Here is a 19,529-nt window from a genome sequence, read left to right on the forward strand (position 1 = left end):
TTATTTTTAGGGTCACACCTGGTGGTGGTCAGGGCTGACTCCTGGCTCTGCTCTTAGGGATCACTCCTGGTGGGCTTCAGGGACCCTATGTGGTACTAGGGATTGAATCTGAGTCAGTTGCGTGAAAGAAGAATTCCTTACCTGCTGTACTATTTTTCCTGGCCCTGCATGTTTTCTTATTTATTTGGGGGTATTCCAAGTAGTGCTTAGCAAGCCAGGAGGCTCCGCTCAACCAGGTTGGAGTTCAATGTGAGGACCCAAAGATGTGGTTCTGCTTGGGCCCTGTGCTGCCCAGAATGACCCAGCCACCCCACAAGTGTTTGCTTAGAGACTGCGGACCTCTAGATCTGCACCCTGGAATATTCAGGGGTTTTCAAGGCTGCACTCAACAATGCTGATGTGACTATGTGGTACTGGGGGTTGAAGTGATGTCAAACACATGCAAGATTTGAGCTTGATACTAAAGGAAAAGCTTTCGGGTTTCTTCCATTCGGTATAATGTTAACTGGGAGTTTGTTATTTAAGATTTTTCCTCTATTGTGGTAAGTTCCGTTTATTCCCATTTTTATTAAATCAGTGATAAGGCTTTTCAAAAATCTATGTATCAATTGCTATGATCATATGATTTTTATCTTTTGGTTTGGGTTTGGGTTTTTTGTTCTGTTTGGTTTGTTTTGGGTCCACACTTAGTGATGCTCTGGAATAACTCCTGGCTATGTGCTCAGGAATCATTTCTGAACCATATGGGGTGCGGGGATAGAACCTGGGTTGGCCTCCTGCAAGGCAAGCAAGCACCCTACCTGAAGTACTATCTCTCCAGCCCTGACTTTTATTTCTTTTTGTTGACGTGGTATTAACTTTAATTGACCTGCATATAGTGAGCCATCTTTGCATCCTTGAAATGAATCCTACTTGATTGTAGTGCATGATCTGTTTCATGGTTTTTGTTTGTTTGCTTGGGGGGCTGCACCCAGCAGTGTTCAGGGTTTACTCTTGGCTCTGTGCTCAAAATCAATACTGGCAATGCTCAGTAAACCATATGCAGTAACAAGGAAAAATGCCAGGTTGACTGCTTGCCAGGCAAGTGCCATACCTCCTTTTTCTCCCTCCATACTCTCTGTACATACTTTCTCTGCCACCCACATATTATTGAATTCAATTTTCTAGGATTTTGTTGAGTGTCTATGCATCTATATGCATCGAATATACTGGTATGTAAATTGATTTTTTTAGTAATGTCTCTATCACTTTTTGGTATTAGAAGAATATTGCCCTCATAGAAATCTTCAGGAAAAGTTAGTGTTGCTTCTATTTTCTGGAGCAACTTCTGGAAGAACTTGAGAATAGGTTTTTGGATCTTCTTTGATTGCTTGGTAGAGCTCAATAGTGAACCTGTCTAACCTGGGCTTCCGGTTTTGGGGAGACATTTAAATACAATTTCAATTTCCTGGCTTGCAATTGGCTTCTACAGGTTTTTGATTTCCTTCTGATACAAACTTGGGAAGTCTATAATTCTTAAAATGTATTCACTTCTTCTAGGTCTTCCAATTTAGTTGCATAAAGTATTTTTTGTAGTATTATCTTATATATTTTTGTGTGTTTCTGTAGTATTTGTAGCTTCTGTCTTTTTATTTCTGATCTGATTTATTACGTTTTCTTTCTTTACTCATTATTTTCAATAAGAGGTTTGTCAATTTTATTTATTTATTTATTTTAAAAAAGCTCTTAACCTCTTTGTAATGCTTTCTTGATTTCTAAATTATTTATTTCTGCACTGATTTTTATGATTTCTTTCCTTCCTCTTATTTTGGGTTTCAATTGTTACTACTTTTCTAGTTTCTTAAGATATGAAATTAAGTTATTTATTGGAGCATTTTCTTGCTTCCTGATTTAAACTTGTGCTTCTATGACCATCCCTCAGTTAATCTTTGATAAAGGAGCTACTTTTGCCATGTCGCATAGATCCTGATAGTTTATTTCTTCATTCCTATTCTTTACAGTAATATTTTAATTTCTTCTTTGATTTTCGCTTTGACTAAATAGTTGTTTAATAGAATGTTATTTAGTCTCAACTGTTTGAGCCTCTCCAGCTTTGTGTTTACTAGTTTCTACTTTCCCAGCATTGTACTCTGAGAAGAAACTTGATATGATTTTTTTCATGACTTTATGGATACTTGTTCCATGTCTATCCATGTCTATCTTGGAGAATGTTCCATGTTCACTGAAAAAGAATCTGTATTTGATTTGGCTGAGGGGAAACATAGAGAGCCATGTGTGTGTGCCTATTAAGCCCAGTTCTTCTAATTCTTCATTTAAGACCATTGTTTCCATATTGATTTTCTAAGTAGTTGATGGATCCATTGATGAGAATGGGGTGTTAAAGTTTACCACTACTATTTAATTACTATAGATGTCTCTCCTCAGGTCTATTAGTAGTAGCTTTGCAAATTTTGCTTTGGTTTTTGTTTAGGGAGAGACTTTTTTTGTGCTCTGTTATTGAGTCTGTTTTATTTTATTTAATTTTTTAAAAAATAACTTCAGACAATGTTCATGTGATAAGTCATAGACAATAATGCACAGACATATCATCTTGAGGACACATTGGCACAAGAGGGTAATAGGCAATGTCTTTTTTTCCCATTGGAAATGACTTTTAAAATTTTTTTTCAAAATTTATTTTAATATAGACAAAAATTACAACTGTTGATGGGGCTGGAGCGATAGCACAGTGGATATGGCGTTTGCCTTGCACGCGGCCGACCTGGGTTCGAATCCCAGCATCCCATATGGTCCCCTGAGCACCGCCAGGAGTAATTCCTGAGTGTGGAACCAGGAGTAACCCCTGTGCATTGCCGGGTGTGACCCAAAAGAGCAAAAAAAAATATCACAACTGTTGATACATTTCTAGAGGTGAAATTGATTAGATAACAAAGTCCAATGTCAAAATCAATAAGTAATTAAAAAATCATTTTTATGTGAAAATTGTTATGTCTCGTTATAGGATTGTTAAGTTTTTTCTTTTAATTTTTAAAAAAAATTTATTAGTAAATCACCGTGGGATAGTTACAAACTTATGAACTTTCATGTTTGTATTTGGTTTACATCCCTCCACCAGTGCCCATTCTCCTCCACCAATGTTCCCAGTATCCCTCCCATCACCCCCACCCCAACCCCCATCATCCCACCCTGCCTCTGTGGCAAGGCATTCTTAGGGAGAGACTTTTGATTACCATTTAGATTTCCTCAATACTGGTAAGTCATGTCAGGTGTTCCATATCTTCTTGGTTCAGCCTTGGAAAGTTATAGGAGTTCAAGAATTCATCTACTTCTTCTAGGTTCTCTCATTTTGTGGAATAAAAATTTTCTAAGTAATTTCTGATGATCCTTTGAACTTCTGTGGTATCTTCTGTGATGTCCTCCCTTTCATTTCTGATTGAGTTAATTATGATCCTCTCTCTTTGTGATTTTGCTAGTGGTTTTGATCATGTTTTGATCGTGTGATTTTGATCATGTTTATTTTTTCAAAGAACCAGCTTTTGATTTCATTAATATTTTGGGTTGGTTTTTCTTGAGGATTCCAATTTATTAATTTCAATTTTTTAATTTCTACTCTATGTTTTCCTTTAGTCTGTCTGTTTTGGGCAGTTTTATTGGCCATTTTCCAGTTACTTAAGCTATGCAGTTAAGTTGTTTATATGGGCCTTTATTCCTTCTTGCATACCTATAAAACTTACTCTTCACACTGCTTTTGCTGTATCCCACAATTTCTGATGGAGACAGACCCTCAGGTATATGGTCAGTTAATCTTTGATAAAGGAGCAAAAAACACGAATGGAAAAAGTAAAGCCTCTTCAAAAAGTGGTGCTAGGAAAGCTAGGTAGCTATGTGCATAAAAATGAACTCAGACTTTGTTGTAAATCCATGCAAAATAGTCAAACCGAAATGGATTAAAGACCTCAATATCAGTCCTGAATCCATAAGGTACATAGGGGAAAACATAGGCAGAACCCTCCATGACATTCACACTTGATGCATCTTCACCGATGAAACACCACTGACCAAGTAAGTGGAAGCAAAGGTAAACAAATGGGATATTAAACTAAGAGGCTTCTGTACCACAAAGGAAATGATGACCAGGATACAAAGACAGTCGATGGAATTGAAACATTATTTATCCAACATCCATATAATAAATATTTAATATCAAAGCTATATAAGGCTCTTGTAGAAATTTACAAGAGTTAAAACATCCCACCCCATCAAAAACGGAGAGAAGAACAGAAACTTCCTCAAGGAAGAAATACAAATGGCAAAAAGTTACATAAAAAAGGTGCTCTGTATCACTAGTAACCATGGAGATGCAAATAAAAACAACAATGAAGTATCACCTCACACCACAGAGACTGGCATTCATCAAAAGGAACAACAACCACCAGTGTTGGGGAGGATGGTGGGGGTAAAGGGACTCTCCTTTACTGCTGGTGAGAATGTCAACCTGTCCAGCCTTTATAGAAGACAATATAGATATTCCTCAGAGACGAGAAATTGAGTTTCCATACAACCCAACAACTGTACTGATGGCAATGTAACCCCAAGGGGCCAAAAATACATAGCAGAAATGTTATCTGCACTTGTATGTTCATTGTAGCACTATTCACAATAGCCAAAATTTGAAAACAACCCAAAAGTCCAAGAATAGAGGACTGTCTAAAGAAACTATGGTACATCTACACAATGGAATAGTACTCAGCTGTAAGAAAAGATTAAGTCATGCAATTTGCTGATGTACAGAGAGTAACATGTTGTGTGAAAATGGGAGAGGGACAGACACAGAACAATAGTACTAATTTGAGGTATGTAGAAAAAAATAGAGCAATAACTAAAGCCCGACGCCAACAGAAACAAAGAGCAGGGGAATTGGTCCTTCGTAAGAAGAATCCCCTTGGTGGGTACGCAAGGATGAAGAGGTGGGATAAGTCAGAGAATGAACCTCTACGACATTGAGAGAGGAAGTGGTCACTCTGGATTAGGACTAGGTGCTAAAAAGAGGTAAAGTGAGATGGATGATACCCTATCAGTAGCAGTATTATAAACCAGAGTGCCTAAAAAGAAAAAAAGAAAAAGTACATCCACAAGGGTGTGGGGGGTGGAGGATAGTTAAGATAGAGGAGGATACATTACAATGACATTAGTTAGAAAAGATCACTTTGGACAAGAGATGAATGTTGAAAGTAAGTAAAGGGATATACATAATAACCTTTCAGCATCTGCATTGCAAACCATATGCCTAAAATGAGAGAGAAAGAGAGAGAGGAGAGGTGCCTGCCATATAAATATTCATAGGGGGAGGCGCTTGGAGAGATGGGAGGGAAAGTGGGGGCACTGGCTCTGTGCATCTCACAGTAATTCAATTATTTTTATTTTGGGGGCTGGAGTGATAGCATAGCGGATAGGGCATTTGCCTTGGATGCGGCCGACCTGGGTTCGATTCCCAGCATCCCATATGGTCCCCTGAGCACTGCAACGGGTGATTCCTGAGTGCAGAGCCAGGAGCAACCCCTATGCATTGCCAGGTGTGACCCAAAAAGAAAAAAATATTTATTTATTTTTATATTATTGTACTTTTTATTGAATCACCGTGAGCTACAGTTATAAAACTTTCATGTTTGAATTTCAGTCATACAATTATCAAACACCCGTCCCTCTACCAGTCCACATTTTCCATCACCAATGTCCCCAGTATCCCTCACCCCCATTCCACCCCTCTCCCTGCCTCTTCAATTAAAATTTTTTAAATGGAAAACATTATTAACATCATGGATTTTTTGCCATATTGCGGTATTTTGCATGGTTATTTTTTTTTGCAGTTTGCTTTAACTTCTTTGACTTTCCCTTATTTTCTCTGTTTGCACTTTGATACCAGCAACTTGTGTAGTATTCAACTTCCCCTTGCCTTTTCTTTGTACCTTCTGTGTATTTTTGTTTTGAAGTTGTCATGTAATTTGTTTCTTAAATTCTAACCATATTTTCCTTTTAGCCTTAAAGCGCGGAAGTTCATTCTTGGAATTCCCTTTATTGCCTTTTTTCTTTTCCCATCTTATGTGTTGGTTTTTACTTTGCGTCTTACTGCTTCTAAGTAGGGTTTCCTGGACTTCTGTAGAAGACCAGTTAGAATTTCTTCACTAATTCTGAGACTTGATTAGACCCACCGGTGGCAATCTCTTTCCAGCCATCAAGATTTTTGTGTGTTTGTTTTGTGGCATGGGAGGGACTGAACACAGGGCATCCCACATTCAGAGCTCTATCACTATCCCACATTCCTGGTCTGGAAAGGTTTTTAAAACATGAAAACATGGATCCGGACTGGGCCTCCACCTCCCAGCTCCCAAGTTTTCCAGTAGCTTGGCAGTCACACCCACAAACTGACCCCAGGCACCACGTAATCTCATCAACGGCCAAGACCAGAGACTATAAACCAAAGCTCCTGAAAGAGAGCGCCACAGATTTTCCTGGAGTGTGTGGCTGCATTAGCGGCCATGCAACGTCTGACTCTATCTCACTTATCAAAAGTAGTACCCATTTGTTTGGTTTTAACATACTTGCTTGTATTCTCTTATATTCTGGCTGAAATGTTTCCAGAATAAAATACAACAACCTTCACAAACTTCCCTTTTATTGTGGTGGGAAGGTGCACGGTGGTGGGATTGGTGTTTGAATATTATTTGTAATGAAATATTGTAAACTACTTTTATGAAACAAAATATATCACTGTATCAGGGCTGGAGTGATAGCACAGCGGGTAGGGCACTTGCCTTGCACGCGGCCGACCCGGGTTCTATTCCCAGCATCCCATATGGTCCCCTGAGTACCACCAGGGGTAATTCCTGAGTGCAGAGCCAGGAGTGACCCCTGTGCATCGCCGGGTGTAACCCAACAAGCAAAATATTATATATATATATATATATATATATATAACTGTATCACTGCCATCCCATTGATCATTGACTTGCTCGAGCGGGCACCAGTAACGTCTCCATTGTGTGACTTATTATTATTGTTTTTAGCATATCGAATACGCCACGATAGCTTGCCAGGCTCTGCCGTGTGGGTGAGATACTCTCAGTAGCTTGCTGGGCTCTCTTAGAGGGGCAGAGGAATCGAACCTGGGTTGGCCACATGCAAGGCAAACGCCCTACCCACTGTGCTATTGCTGCAACCCTTTTTCCATACAGTTGAATTAATTTAATGACTGCCTCATAATTTTGCTTCTTTGGAGGGGGTCGCACCCGGCGATGCGCAGGGGTTACTCCTGGATCATGCACTCAGGAATTACTCCTGGCAGTGCTCGGGGGACCATATGGGATGCTGGGGATCAAACTCGGGTCAGCCGCATGCAAGGCAAATGCCCTACCCGCTGTGCTATTGCTCCAGCCCCTGCCTCATAATTATGAAAATATCTAGAAGCATAAGATGTAGTACCTACTCTTGCGTTGTGGGATGACCAAATGGTGTCGGAAGATCTGAAAAATATATTGGGCTTTTAAGAATAGGCATTCAGCTGAAAACTAGAAAATTAGGATTAGGAAGACAGATAGCTCAACTGGTCACACATTGTATGCATGGCATGAGGATGAGGTGCTGCTTAAAGTCTGTGGTGCCAGGGGTGATCTGGATCACCCTCAACAGTTCTCAGGGGGCTCCAGGGGTAGCAGCCTGTAATGCTCATGGAACTGTGTGATGCTGAGGATTGACCTAGGGTAGACCACATGCAAAGCATATGCCTTTCCTCTGGTACTATCTCTCTAGCCCCTCAGTTGCACTTCTTTAATAAACTATTTTGTGTAATTGAAATGTTCCCCCAAATGGCCACTGTAATTCTAGGTTACATTCCATCAGATGCTAACATTTTCTAAATCATTGCAATTTCTAGAATTATAGTTCTTTCAAATTATTTTTTGCAGCGCCCAGGATCAAATAAGGGTCTCACATGCAAGATAGAGACTGTGCCACTAAGGCATGTCCCCAGCAAGAACTATAGGTCTTAAACATAAATTGGCATACTCAGCTCTCCATATAAAGGATTTCATTTCTTTTAGCTAGGCTTCTGAGCTTTATGGAGCCTGAGCCTAAAGCTCTTTCCTTTTGATGCTCTCATAAGTTTTGTGCACATTTTCAGAAACAAATAGTATCTAAAGAAATGGAACAGTAGACATCAGTAAACTAAGAGTTGTGACAGACTTGAATTAGCAGACCTCAAAAAATGGGGACTGCTTCCAAAGAATGGGGGCTGCATTTGCTACAACAATTGCCAACATGGAATCTGGGGAATAATTCCAAACAAATGTGGAACTGCAGACTAAACTGTGATGTTCAACATTCCCAGTGGGTAATCTGGGATAAAATCCAGTGTTGGGTCTTATATATTGTTGCAAACTAAATCAAACTCAGTCTAACTAGGATCTAACTCTGGACCCTGTCCAGTCAAACTAGGACCCAGTCTGGTCTGAACCCCATTTAGTCTCTTATTTGTATCCAGTACAACTCTATACGGTAACACAAAGACTGAAGTAGTGAATTGCAGTAAATGAAGACAGAAGACTGATATAAGAAAAGAACTAAACCAGCAGCTCCCTAGCAATGGCCACTGTGGAGTTTGAAAAGAGGGTAGAGATAGCAAGAAGAAAGAGCCACCTAGGGCTAAAGCAAGAGTATAGCTGGTTAGGTACTTGCCTCACATGTGGCCAATTCACTCTGAATCCCCAGCATCACATGTGGTCCCTCAAGCACAGCTGGGTGTGATCCCTATGCTCCGAGCCAGGAGTAAGTCCTAAGCACAGCTGGATGTGCCTCCCCCCACACACACCAAAAAGAAAGAAATTGCTGACTATACTAAGAGCTAGAAATCTTAGATTCTGGATAAAATTATTTACCAGTTATAAAGTAAGTCTCACAAACCCCTGGTCTGGAGAGCCAAATAGATCGGGATCTGGAAGCAAAGAGTTGAGCATAGTCCACAGAAATGGTGAGAAAAACAAAGAAGTCAACATGGTTACTAAGCACTGCACCTTTATTTTTGTTTTCATGGGAGAGTGCAAGCGCAGTCCCCCACTACCACAAATTATTCAGTCAAGTTTCCCATATGTGGGAAAATTGCAGGTGTCAGCACATCTGGTGTGCAATGGATAAGCCTCACTCTCAGAAAACTACCTTCAGGATCATGGTAAGTGATCATGGTAATTTACTTACCCTGCCAGATAAGTAAAACAACTTTGCTTGTTTGTTTGTTTGTTTGGGCGCCATACTTCATGGTACTCAGGGGATACTCCTGTTTCTGCACTCAGGAATGACTCCTGGTGGTATCAGGGGACCTATGGTATGCTGACGATCGAACACAGGTCAGCTGCGTGCAAGGCAAATGCCCTACCAACTGCACTATCACTCCAGCACCTATGTGCCTTTATTTCTAATTGTCACTAAATGCTGCTTGTACTTTGTTTCAGATCCTATTGTGGTGACCCCATATGCTAATTAAAATTCTTTAAATAAATTTGAAGATACAATTGACTTAATTAAATGATTTATTAATCAGGGCTGGAGTGATAGCACAGCGGTTGGGCGTTCGCCTTTCACATGGCCGACCCGAGTTCGATTCCTTCGCCCCTCTCAGAGAGCCCGGCAAGTTACCGAGAGTATCGCGCCCGCATGGCAGAGCCTGGCAAGCTACCGCGCGTATTGGATGTGCCAAAAACAGTAACAGTAAGCCTCTCAATGAGAGACGTTACTGGTGCCCACTCGAACAAATCGATGAGCAACGGGATGACAGTAACAGTGATTAATCAGTTTTTAATCATCTATTGACCATCTTTTAAATAGAAACACACTATATGGAGTGTGCAAAATGTAAAGGTATTATAGTAAGAAGAAGATAGAAAAAGAAAAGAAAGATGATTTCATGCAAGAAATCCTCTCTTAGCAGAAGGCAGAGAAGTCTTATCATGAAGATGACCTCACTATTGCTAACCAGAAAATTCCAGATGGTTTAAAAACCATCTTTTGGAAGAGACTGAAGCCACCACAAGGAGGTTAATTTTTTTTTCAATTTGAAAATTAAATATTTATTTTTTAAAAATTGAATCACCATGGGATACACAGTTACATAGCTGTTCATGGTTGGGTTTCAATCATACAGTGTTCCAACACCCATCCGTCCAACCATCCCTCCACATTTCCCACCACCAATGTCCCCAGTTTCCCTCCTACCCACCCACCCCACCTGCCCTCTCCCCTCCCCCCAGCATGCCTCTATGACAGGCACTTTTTTTCCCCTCCCACTTGCCCCCCAAAACTTTCTCTTTCTTTCTGGGCATTGATTTGCAATATAGGTCCTGAGAGTTTATCATGTATATCCCTTTACCTACTTTCAGCACTCAATTCTTTTTTTTTAATTTTTAAAATTTTATTGAATCACCATGAGATAATTACAAGCCTTCATGTTTGGGTTACAATCACACAATGATCAAACACCCATCCTTCCACCAGTGCATGATCCCCACCAATATCCCTGGTATACCCCCTTTCCCACCCTCCCCCTGCCTCTATGGCAGAGAGTATTCTCCATATTCTCTCTCTACTTCTGGGCATTATGGCTTGCATCACAGACAGTGAGAGGTAATCATGTTTGGTCCGTTATCTGCTTTTGGCATGCATCTCCCTTCCCACTGATTCCTCCAGCCATCATTTTCTTAGTGATCCCTTCTCTATTCCATCTGCCTTCTCCCCTCCACTCATGAAGCAGGCTTCCAGCTATGGGGCAATCCCCCAGGCCCTTGTATCTACTGTCATTGGGTGTCAGCTTCATGTGATGTTATTCTATAATCCACAAATGAGTGTAGTCCTTCTATGTCTGTCCCTCTCTTTCTGACTCATTTCACTTATCATGATACTCTCCATGTCTATTCATTTATAAGCAAACTTCATGACTTTATCTCAAGGAGGTTAATTTTTAAGTATTGGTGATGCTTGGTATAAATGACTTCATTTTGTTCTTTCTGATTCTTTTTGAAATTGTTATCGTATTGACTTGTGAGTTTAGGAAGGAAAAATAATTTTCCCTCTGCCTGTTTATTTTTGACAAAGACCCCCTTGTAATAATAATAACAAATTTTTAAATTAACAAAATTGGCCCGGAGATTACTCATCAGTCTGGGGCTCGTGATTTGCATGCAGGAACTCTGGGTTCACCTGGTTCTCCTGACGCTACACAATTCCCCAGAACATTCTGGAAACAACCCCAAGTACTGAGCTAAGAGTAGCACTGCAGGGTATGGTCCCAAACAAACAAAATTAACAGAAGCAATACAAACAAAGGTTTAAAACATATAGGCCTCTTGTATACATGAGAAAGACACAGGAAAACTATAACCCTGAAACCACAGGAGCCACCAACTTCTGTATCTTCCCCAAGTAAAGAAAACACTGCTGTAAGAGGAGGAAGAGGCCAGGGATGGGGGATTTCCCAGAAAAGGAGGAAAAACAAAGGTAGAATTGCTATGTAGATTTTATTGCCTCCATTGATAAGCAGTTGGTAGACATTTACAAACATACTATCACTCATAAAGGGAGGGAGACCGCTTTAAGATTGAAGATTTCATTTAGAAATATCAATGTACCTCACCAAAAAAAGTAACTTCCTATCAGTTTCCAGCACTGCCCCTGCCTACCCTTTCTTTCAGATAAGCAGCTCAAAAAATTGTCTGTGAGCTGGAGAGATAATATATAGCAGGCAGGGTGTTTGTTTTGGCATGTGTTAAACCTGGGTTTGATCCCCTGGCATCCCGTACCTGCCAGGGGTGATCCCTGAATGCAGAACCAGGAGTAATTCCTGAACATGGCCAGGTGTGGACCAAAATATTCTTTTGTTCATTTATTTGTTTGTGTCAATACCCGGTGGTGCTCCAGTTCAGCTCCTAAATTGATGCTCAAGGGTTTCCCTCTACCATGCTCCAAGGATATTGTGGTGTTGGAAATTGAACACAGGACCTCACACATGCAAGGCAAGGACTCCATCTCTGAGCCACATCCCTGGCCCTCCAAATAGTTCTTATGCCAAAGAGGTATAATCCAGAGTAGAAAAATCTGCTCCTGTTAATTTGGGTTACCTTTTTGTGTATATGTGAGGTGGAGGTGCCGGGGGGGATTGGATCTGCTATAGCAGGTGCAGGTACTCTAGTTCTTGTCCTCAAGTAGTCAAGATTGAAAGCAAGGGACTGGAGATCCAGTGACCAAATTCAGAAAAGACTTTATTTAAGGGAAGTGAAAGGAATGCAGAGAAGCTCTTAGGTTATGGGAGGGGTCTCCTAAAGAAGGATTCAAAGAAAGAATGTGCACTGGTGGAGGATGGGTGTTTGATCATTGTGTGATTGTAACCCAAACATGAAAGCTTCTAACTATATCATGGTGAATCAATAAAATTTAAATAAATAAATAAATAAAATTAAAAAAATGAAAGACAGAAGCCTTTCTTCTTTTGTACATTTTTTAAATTGAATCACTTTTGTACATTTTTTTAATTGAATCACTTTTGTACATTTTTTATTGAATCACCGTGACAAAAGTTACAAAGCTTTCAGGTTTAAGTCTCAGTCATATAATGATCAAACCCCCATCACTTCAGCAGTGCACCTCTTCCCCCACCAAGAACCCCAATATATCCCCTCCCGTCCCCGCCCCACACTTGAATGGCCAATAATCTTCACTTTATTCTCTCTATACTTTGGATACATTCAATATTTCAACAAAGAACTGACTATTATTATTTGGAATTTTCTCCCAGCAATCAAACCTGCTGAAAAGGCATCATTTGATAGTTTGTTTTCCATTGCTGAGAATGAAGATTATAGGAGCTCGCACGGTCGCAATAGCAGCCACATAGTTTTGGATTTCTGTTGTTTTAGCTCAGTTTACAGTCTAGATGCATTTCTATAAGACTCTGGGTGCCAAAATGGGTTAGTAGACCTCCCAGATCATAGTCTTTAAGGAACAGAGGGGCCGTGTCATGCGCAGCTGCTCTGGATCTCATCTGGGCCGAGGGCGTGCCGGTAACACCCCCATCCCATGATCTCTTGCGCGCCACATCACAACAAACAAGTACCTCTGGGTTGTGAGCCCTAGAAAATGGCGGACGCCTTGTGGGCGCTGCTGCTCCTGTCGCCGCTATCATCCCCGTAGAAAGAAAGTGTTGGGAGAGAAAATCCTTCCCCCTCCCTGGGCGGCACATGCGGTCGTAGCTCAGCTCACAGTCTAGATGCATTTCTATAAGTCTCTGGGTACCAAAATGGGTTAGTAGACCTCTCGGATCATAGTCTTTAAGGAGCAGAGGGGCCGTGTTGTGGGCGGCTGCTCTGGATCTCATCTGGGCTTTTGTACATTTTTAAGGAAGGCAGGTGGGTGAAGATTTTATTATTATGCTCCAAGAATGTGGGCAATGAAAACAGGCGAGAGAATGCTGAGATGATTCTCTTCTGGTGTCTGGATACGACAAGGCCTGCATCATCTCAGTTATCAGGCACCACCTAAGCCTCCCTCGTGACCTTGTACCATTAATTCCCTTTTGTTAGGGGCGGATTCCTAATCTCACCCCACCTGTTCCTTTTTTTGGTCCCTAACAGAGTTATACCTAGCAGTGTTCAGGAATTATGCCTGGTTTTGTTATCAAGGATCTCTCACGGGACCATATTCAGTGCTGGCAGTAGAACCAGGATCAGTTATGTGCAAGGTTAGCAAGAACCTTAACCTTTATACTATTTCTTCATCCCCAAATTGGGTTACTTTTTATTTTCCTTCTTCCTTTGGAGGCTGGGAGGCTACTTGGGCTGGGAGGCTATTGTGTTTTAAGAAAATGAGCACAGAGTTTGGGGACTTTGATTTCCATTTCTGCCTCTGACTTGCTGGCCAATGTTTTGGGATGGTCTTTACTGTCCTCTATCTGGTTTCTAGATGAAAAGTAAAAGTTTTGTAAAGATTTGGATTTTTGGTTTTTTTTTTTTTACTTTTTGGGTCACACCCAGCACTGCACAGGGGTTACTTCTGGCTCTGCACTCAGGAATTACTCCTGGTGGTGCTCAGGGGACCATAGAGGATGCTGGGAGTCAAACCCAGATTGGCCACGTGCAAGGCAAATGCCCTACCTGCTATGCTATTGCTCCAGCCCCAAGATTTGTTTATTTTAAAAGGGGTTGGTTTGGGCCACTACTCCTATCTTTATGCTGGGGAGTTGCTCCTAGCAGTGCTAGGGGCTGGGGGGACCAGATGGTGATGGGAATGGACTGACCACAAGTCAAGCCTTCACTCCTGCTATCTCTTCAGCTCTTTATGACAATTTAATGTGATACTTTATTTAAAGTAATCACACACATTAAGTATTCCAAAAATAGTAGTTGAGAGGGCTGGCGTGATAGTCCAGGGAGAAGGGTGCTTGCCTTCCACACGGCTGACCTGAGTTCTATCTCCAGCATCCCATATGGTACCCTAAACACTATCAGGAGTAACTCCTGAGTCTAGAGCCAGAGCCAGGAGTAACTCCTGAGCATTGCCAGGTGTGTGCTACCCTCCCCCGTTCAAAATAAAATAGTAGCTGAAGGAAGAAAAAGTGTTTTGGTTGTTGCCTCAAAAGAAAAACAGCACTAGAAAGAGAGGTAGTCTTGCTAGGGATGTGGCTCAGTGGTATAGTCTGGCATGTGTGAAGTTCTGGGTTCAATTCCCAGCACTGCCCCCCTACTCCAATAAAGAAGAAAGGTGGTTTTTGGCTCCTTATAGTGTTGACGCTGGTGGCCTTTATTAAATCTTTGAAGATGAGGGTTTTTTTGCTGCACACTAATTAATGAGCACATTTATCCTCCAAGGAAAAGTATTGTCAATGGTTTGGCTGGCATCTACATACCAGACATTTCTCTTCACATTATAAGCTCTCAGACTTTTGGTGGCAATTATGACTTTTTTAAATGATTTAATAAAATATTTGTATTTCCCCATCTTCTACCCAAGATGGCACTTTGGCCCATTCTAAACACAGCCTGTTGATTTGTTTCAGAACCCCATGTTCTTTTGAACTCAAAAAATAAGTGGTTGTGTATCTTACCCAAAAAAAACCCATTAATTCAAAAGGATATATAAACTTTTTTTCATAGCTGCACTTAGTACAATAGCCAAGGTATGGAAACAACCCAAACGCTCAACTATAGATTATGAAGTTGTAGTGTATATGTACAAAATAGAATACTGTGCTGCACTAAGAAAGAACAAAGTCATAAAATTTGAAGCAACATGGATGGAACTAGAGGATATGATGATGAGTGAAGTCTGTCAGAAGGAAAGGGACAGATACAGAGTGATCTCTCATACCTCTCATCTGTACTTAAAGAGGCACAGTGTGGTCACAACAAAGAGGCAAAGACAACATAATGGAAGAACTGATCCACACAACTGATTTGGTGAGGGGGTTTGGAAGGGAGAGAGGTCTTGGAGTCCTTTTGAGAGGAAGGGATTACACTGCTGATGTATGTGTTGTCTCCCTCCCTCTTTCTCTCACTCTCTCCTCTTTCCTCCTCTTTTTTCTTGGCCCTGTCTGTCTGTCTCTCTATATCTCATCCTGTCCTGGTACCTCTCTCCATGTCAGTCCCACATCTCTCTCTTTTCTCCTCCCTCTCCCTGATACTCCCCCTCTCCTTCTCCTTCTCAATCCCTTTTCCTTTACCCTCCCTCACTCTCTCTGTTCCCCCTCTCTATCTCCCTGCCCTTTTCCTTTCTCTGCTCCTGCATGTCTCCATATCTCTACCCCTCTCTATGTCCCTCCCTCTCTCTTCTCATTTCTCCCCCACCTCATCTCAGTCCCTGTTCTTCCCTCCCTGTCTCTCTCTCTCCCTCTCCTCCGCCCTCTTTCCCACTTTACCTCCTTTTCCTGTCCCTCTCCTCACCCAGCCCTTCCTGCTCTCTCCCCTTTCCCTTTCCTTCTCCCTAAACCCCAGTTCTCCCCCACCCCCATCTCTCCTTTCAACATAATTGCATTAAAGGATGCTCAGTGAGTTGGTGAAATCTTATTTCTGGGGTGTCTTTGAGGCAGTTTTGGGAAGAGATGAGTCAGTCACTAGACTGAGTAGAGAAGATCCGCTCTTATTAATGTGGCTGGGCATCATTCCATCTGTTGGATGGAATGAATAGAACAAAAATAGAACAAAAAGGCAGAGGAAGGTCCAGATGGTACATGGGTTAATACACTCGCCTTGCATGTGGCTAACCTCAGTTTGATCCCTAGCACCGCATGTGGTCCCTGAGCATTGCCAGGACTGACCCCTAAGCCCAGAGCCAGAAGTAAGCCCGGAGCACTGCCTTGTATAAGCCAAACACAAAAAGAAAGAAAGAAAAGACAGAGGAAGTCCAATATCTTCATTCAGACACTGACGCTCCTGTTTCTCAGGTCTTCTGATGGAAAATTAGTCTCCCAATTTTCCTGGTTCTTTGGTATGCAGACTATATAGTGTGCCATATCACACTTTGTCTATCAAATGTGCCAATTCCTATCATGACTTTCTTGTGTGTCTTATGCTTCCTATTGATTGTTTTCTGAAGAATCCTGACTAAAGACTTTCTCACCTACCACATTCAAGTTAATCACCATTTTTGGTTTGTTTTCTTTTGGGTTGGGGGTGACACCTAGCAGTGTTCTGGGGCTACTCCCAGTTATTTGCACAGGGATCACTTGTGGCATTATTTGGAGAATAGTGCGCTGTTGGACATAGACAACTGTCACCCCATGCTCTCTCTCTCTCTCTCTCTCTCTCTCTCTCTCTCTCTCTCTCTCTCTCTCTCTCTCTCTCTCTCTGATCCCAATCATCACATCTGGGTTTTGGGGGGGGCAGGGGTCCATACCTAGAGCATACTCCTGTGCTCAGGGATATCACTTCTGGCAAGACTTGTGGGACCCTATGCAGTGCTGAGGATAGGACCAGAGTTGGCCATGTTCAAGGCAAGTGCGCTAAATGCTGTATTATCTCTCCAGCCCCACCCATCACTGTTCTAAAGAAATTTTAGCATATAGCTGACCTGACAGTGCTCAAGGGATCATATGGAATGCCAGGGATCAAACCTAAGTCAGCTGCATGGAAGGCAAGTACCCTACCCACTGTACTATCTCTTTAGCCAGTCTTTTTTTTTTGCTTTTTTTGTCTTATTTTTGGCAATGGACCATACCCAGTGGTCCTGAGAGCTACTCCTGTTTAATGTCTGCTCCCAGCAGTGCTCAAGGGGCCCTGTGGTGTTAGGGAACAAAACAAGGCTACTGCATGCAGCACATGCACCTCAGTGTAGGCCATCTCCTTGGCCACAAATTTCTATTTTGGTATACTCCCTGCCTCTACTGTCAAGCATTTCCTCTTGCTTAGAAGTACATAAGAAAAAAATTCTTAGCATTCTGCCTTGCTCCTTTACTGCATACTCTCCTCACAACTGTTAGGTGAACTAAAATTGCAAAATGATCATGTCTCACCCTGTGGCTGTACCATCAAGATCTGTCGCAGAAAACTTCAACTTCTTTATGGTCATTTTCCTCATATTCTCCCATGGTGTCTGATACACACAACAGAAGTCTGTTTTCATTCATAAGGAATAGTGTGCTGTTGGACACAGACAATTTTCACCCCATGCTCTCTCTCTGTCTCTCTCTCTCTGATCCCAATCATTGCGTCTGTTTTTTTGAGGGGGGGCAGGGGTCCATACCTAGAACATATTCCTGTGCTCAGAACTTTAAAAATTATTTCTTTTTTCCCTAATATTTTTTCTTTCTTTATTTTTTAATTAGTGAATCACTGTGAGGGTACAGTTACAGATTTACATATCTTTGTGCTCTTGTTTCCCTCATACAAAGTTCAAGAACCCATCCCTTTACCAGTGCCCATTCTCCACCACCAGTAAACCCAGAATCCCTCCTACCCTCCCCAATCCCATCTCCTCACACCCCGCCCCGCCACTGTGGCAGGGTATTCCCTTTAGTTCTCTCTCTCTAATTAGGTATTGTGGTTCACAATAAAGGTGTTGAGTGGCCACTGTCTTCAGTCTCTAGCCCACATTCAGCCCGCATCACCCTTACCCCGCATGGCCTCCGACTGCATTATACTTGGTGATCCATTCTCTGAGTTGTCCTCTCCCCAGAATGTGAGGCTAAAAATTATTTCTTGAGATAACATTTGTTTGTAAAGTATGTAAGTTTCAGTTACCAAAAGGCACAAGGATGTTTGTACACACAAAATGAAATGAAACAGTGCCAGTGGTAAGTTCATTATAAGGGAAAAGTGGAGGAAGAAGTTGAGCCATACCTGGCAGTGCTCAAGGATCTGACTCTGTGCTCAGGGATCACTCCTGGTGGTGCACAGGGGACCATATGTGGGGCGAGGGGGCCAGAGACTGAACCAAAGTCTGCCATGTAGAGGGTGAACACTTTAACCTCTGACTAGCTGACCCCCAGAAAGAATTCTTTAAAGCATCAGCTTTTATGAGCAGTAAGTATAGTGCTCTATACCTTTGCAACACCAATTCTGACCTACAGATCAGAAAAAAGAGTATACACTTCAGCATAAAGCAACAACCCTGCATTGTTTGAATTTAGACAGAGGTCTAGGAAACCTCCCTCCCCCTTTCCCATTATAGCATTCCTTTAACTGCTGTTTACTCAGTGGCTATGGGTTTTTTTTCTCCATTTAGTGGTGGTTCTTGTTTTTCCCATGGTTTAAAATGTCTTCATCCAAAGTAACATTTATGAAAACCCCAACCAGATGTGTCTTCTGTAATCTGAACCCCTTCACAAGCTCCTTACATGGTTCTCATCCTGATACCGAATGCTGTGCTATGAGGTTATACACCTTACTGTGTCTTCTACTTAGTCCTCTCCTTGAAGGCAGAGACTGTTTTAATATTTGGAACCCAAGCTCCTAGCAAAAGGCTTAGTGCATAGTAATATCCGGAGCATCTGTTGATTGAACACATGAAGTAGGCAAAAGGATCCATTTGAGGTCAGAAGTCTCATTTATGACTCAGGCATGGACCACTAAAATTCTAACATAGCCTATAGAATATAGTCACTCTCCACTGTACCCTATTTCCACCCATAATTGCTCTTTTGGAACTGTTTTTGCATAACCCCTAGTTATTTCATTGGAATGTAAACAAATACACCAAGAGGAATGAACGTTGAGCAGGGAGATAGCTCAAAGGACTGAAGAACATGCTTTGCATACTGGAGATCTAAGTTTGATTCCACTACTGCATGGTTCCCCCAAGTGCTGCTAGGAGCGGCCTCTGAGAACCTCCAGGAGTACCACCTGGTCACTTCCAGGTGTGGCCAATTTCTCCCCCACCCTAAGAACAAAAAAGGAAAGAAATGAATGTAGATAAATTGGACTTCATCAAAGCAAAAAATTGTGTATGCTCTGAAGGACATAATTAAGAAATAACACAGAGAATGGGGGCAAAATGTTTACGTC

At 41.7% G+C, this 19,529-nt stretch overlaps 1 pseudogene; it reads right to left on the reverse strand.

The window, feature by feature from the left end:
* Nucleotides 1–9,080: 9,080 nt before the first annotated feature.
* Nucleotides 9,081–9,262, reverse strand: LOC129400271 (U1 spliceosomal RNA; annotated as a pseudogene).
* Nucleotides 9,263–19,529: the final 10,267 nt, after the last annotated feature.

This window comes from Sorex araneus, chromosome X (genome assembly GCF_027595985.1).
Source record: "Sorex araneus isolate mSorAra2 chromosome X, mSorAra2.pri, whole genome shotgun sequence".
Classification (NCBI taxonomy): domain Eukaryota; kingdom Metazoa; phylum Chordata; class Mammalia; order Eulipotyphla; family Soricidae; genus Sorex; species Sorex araneus.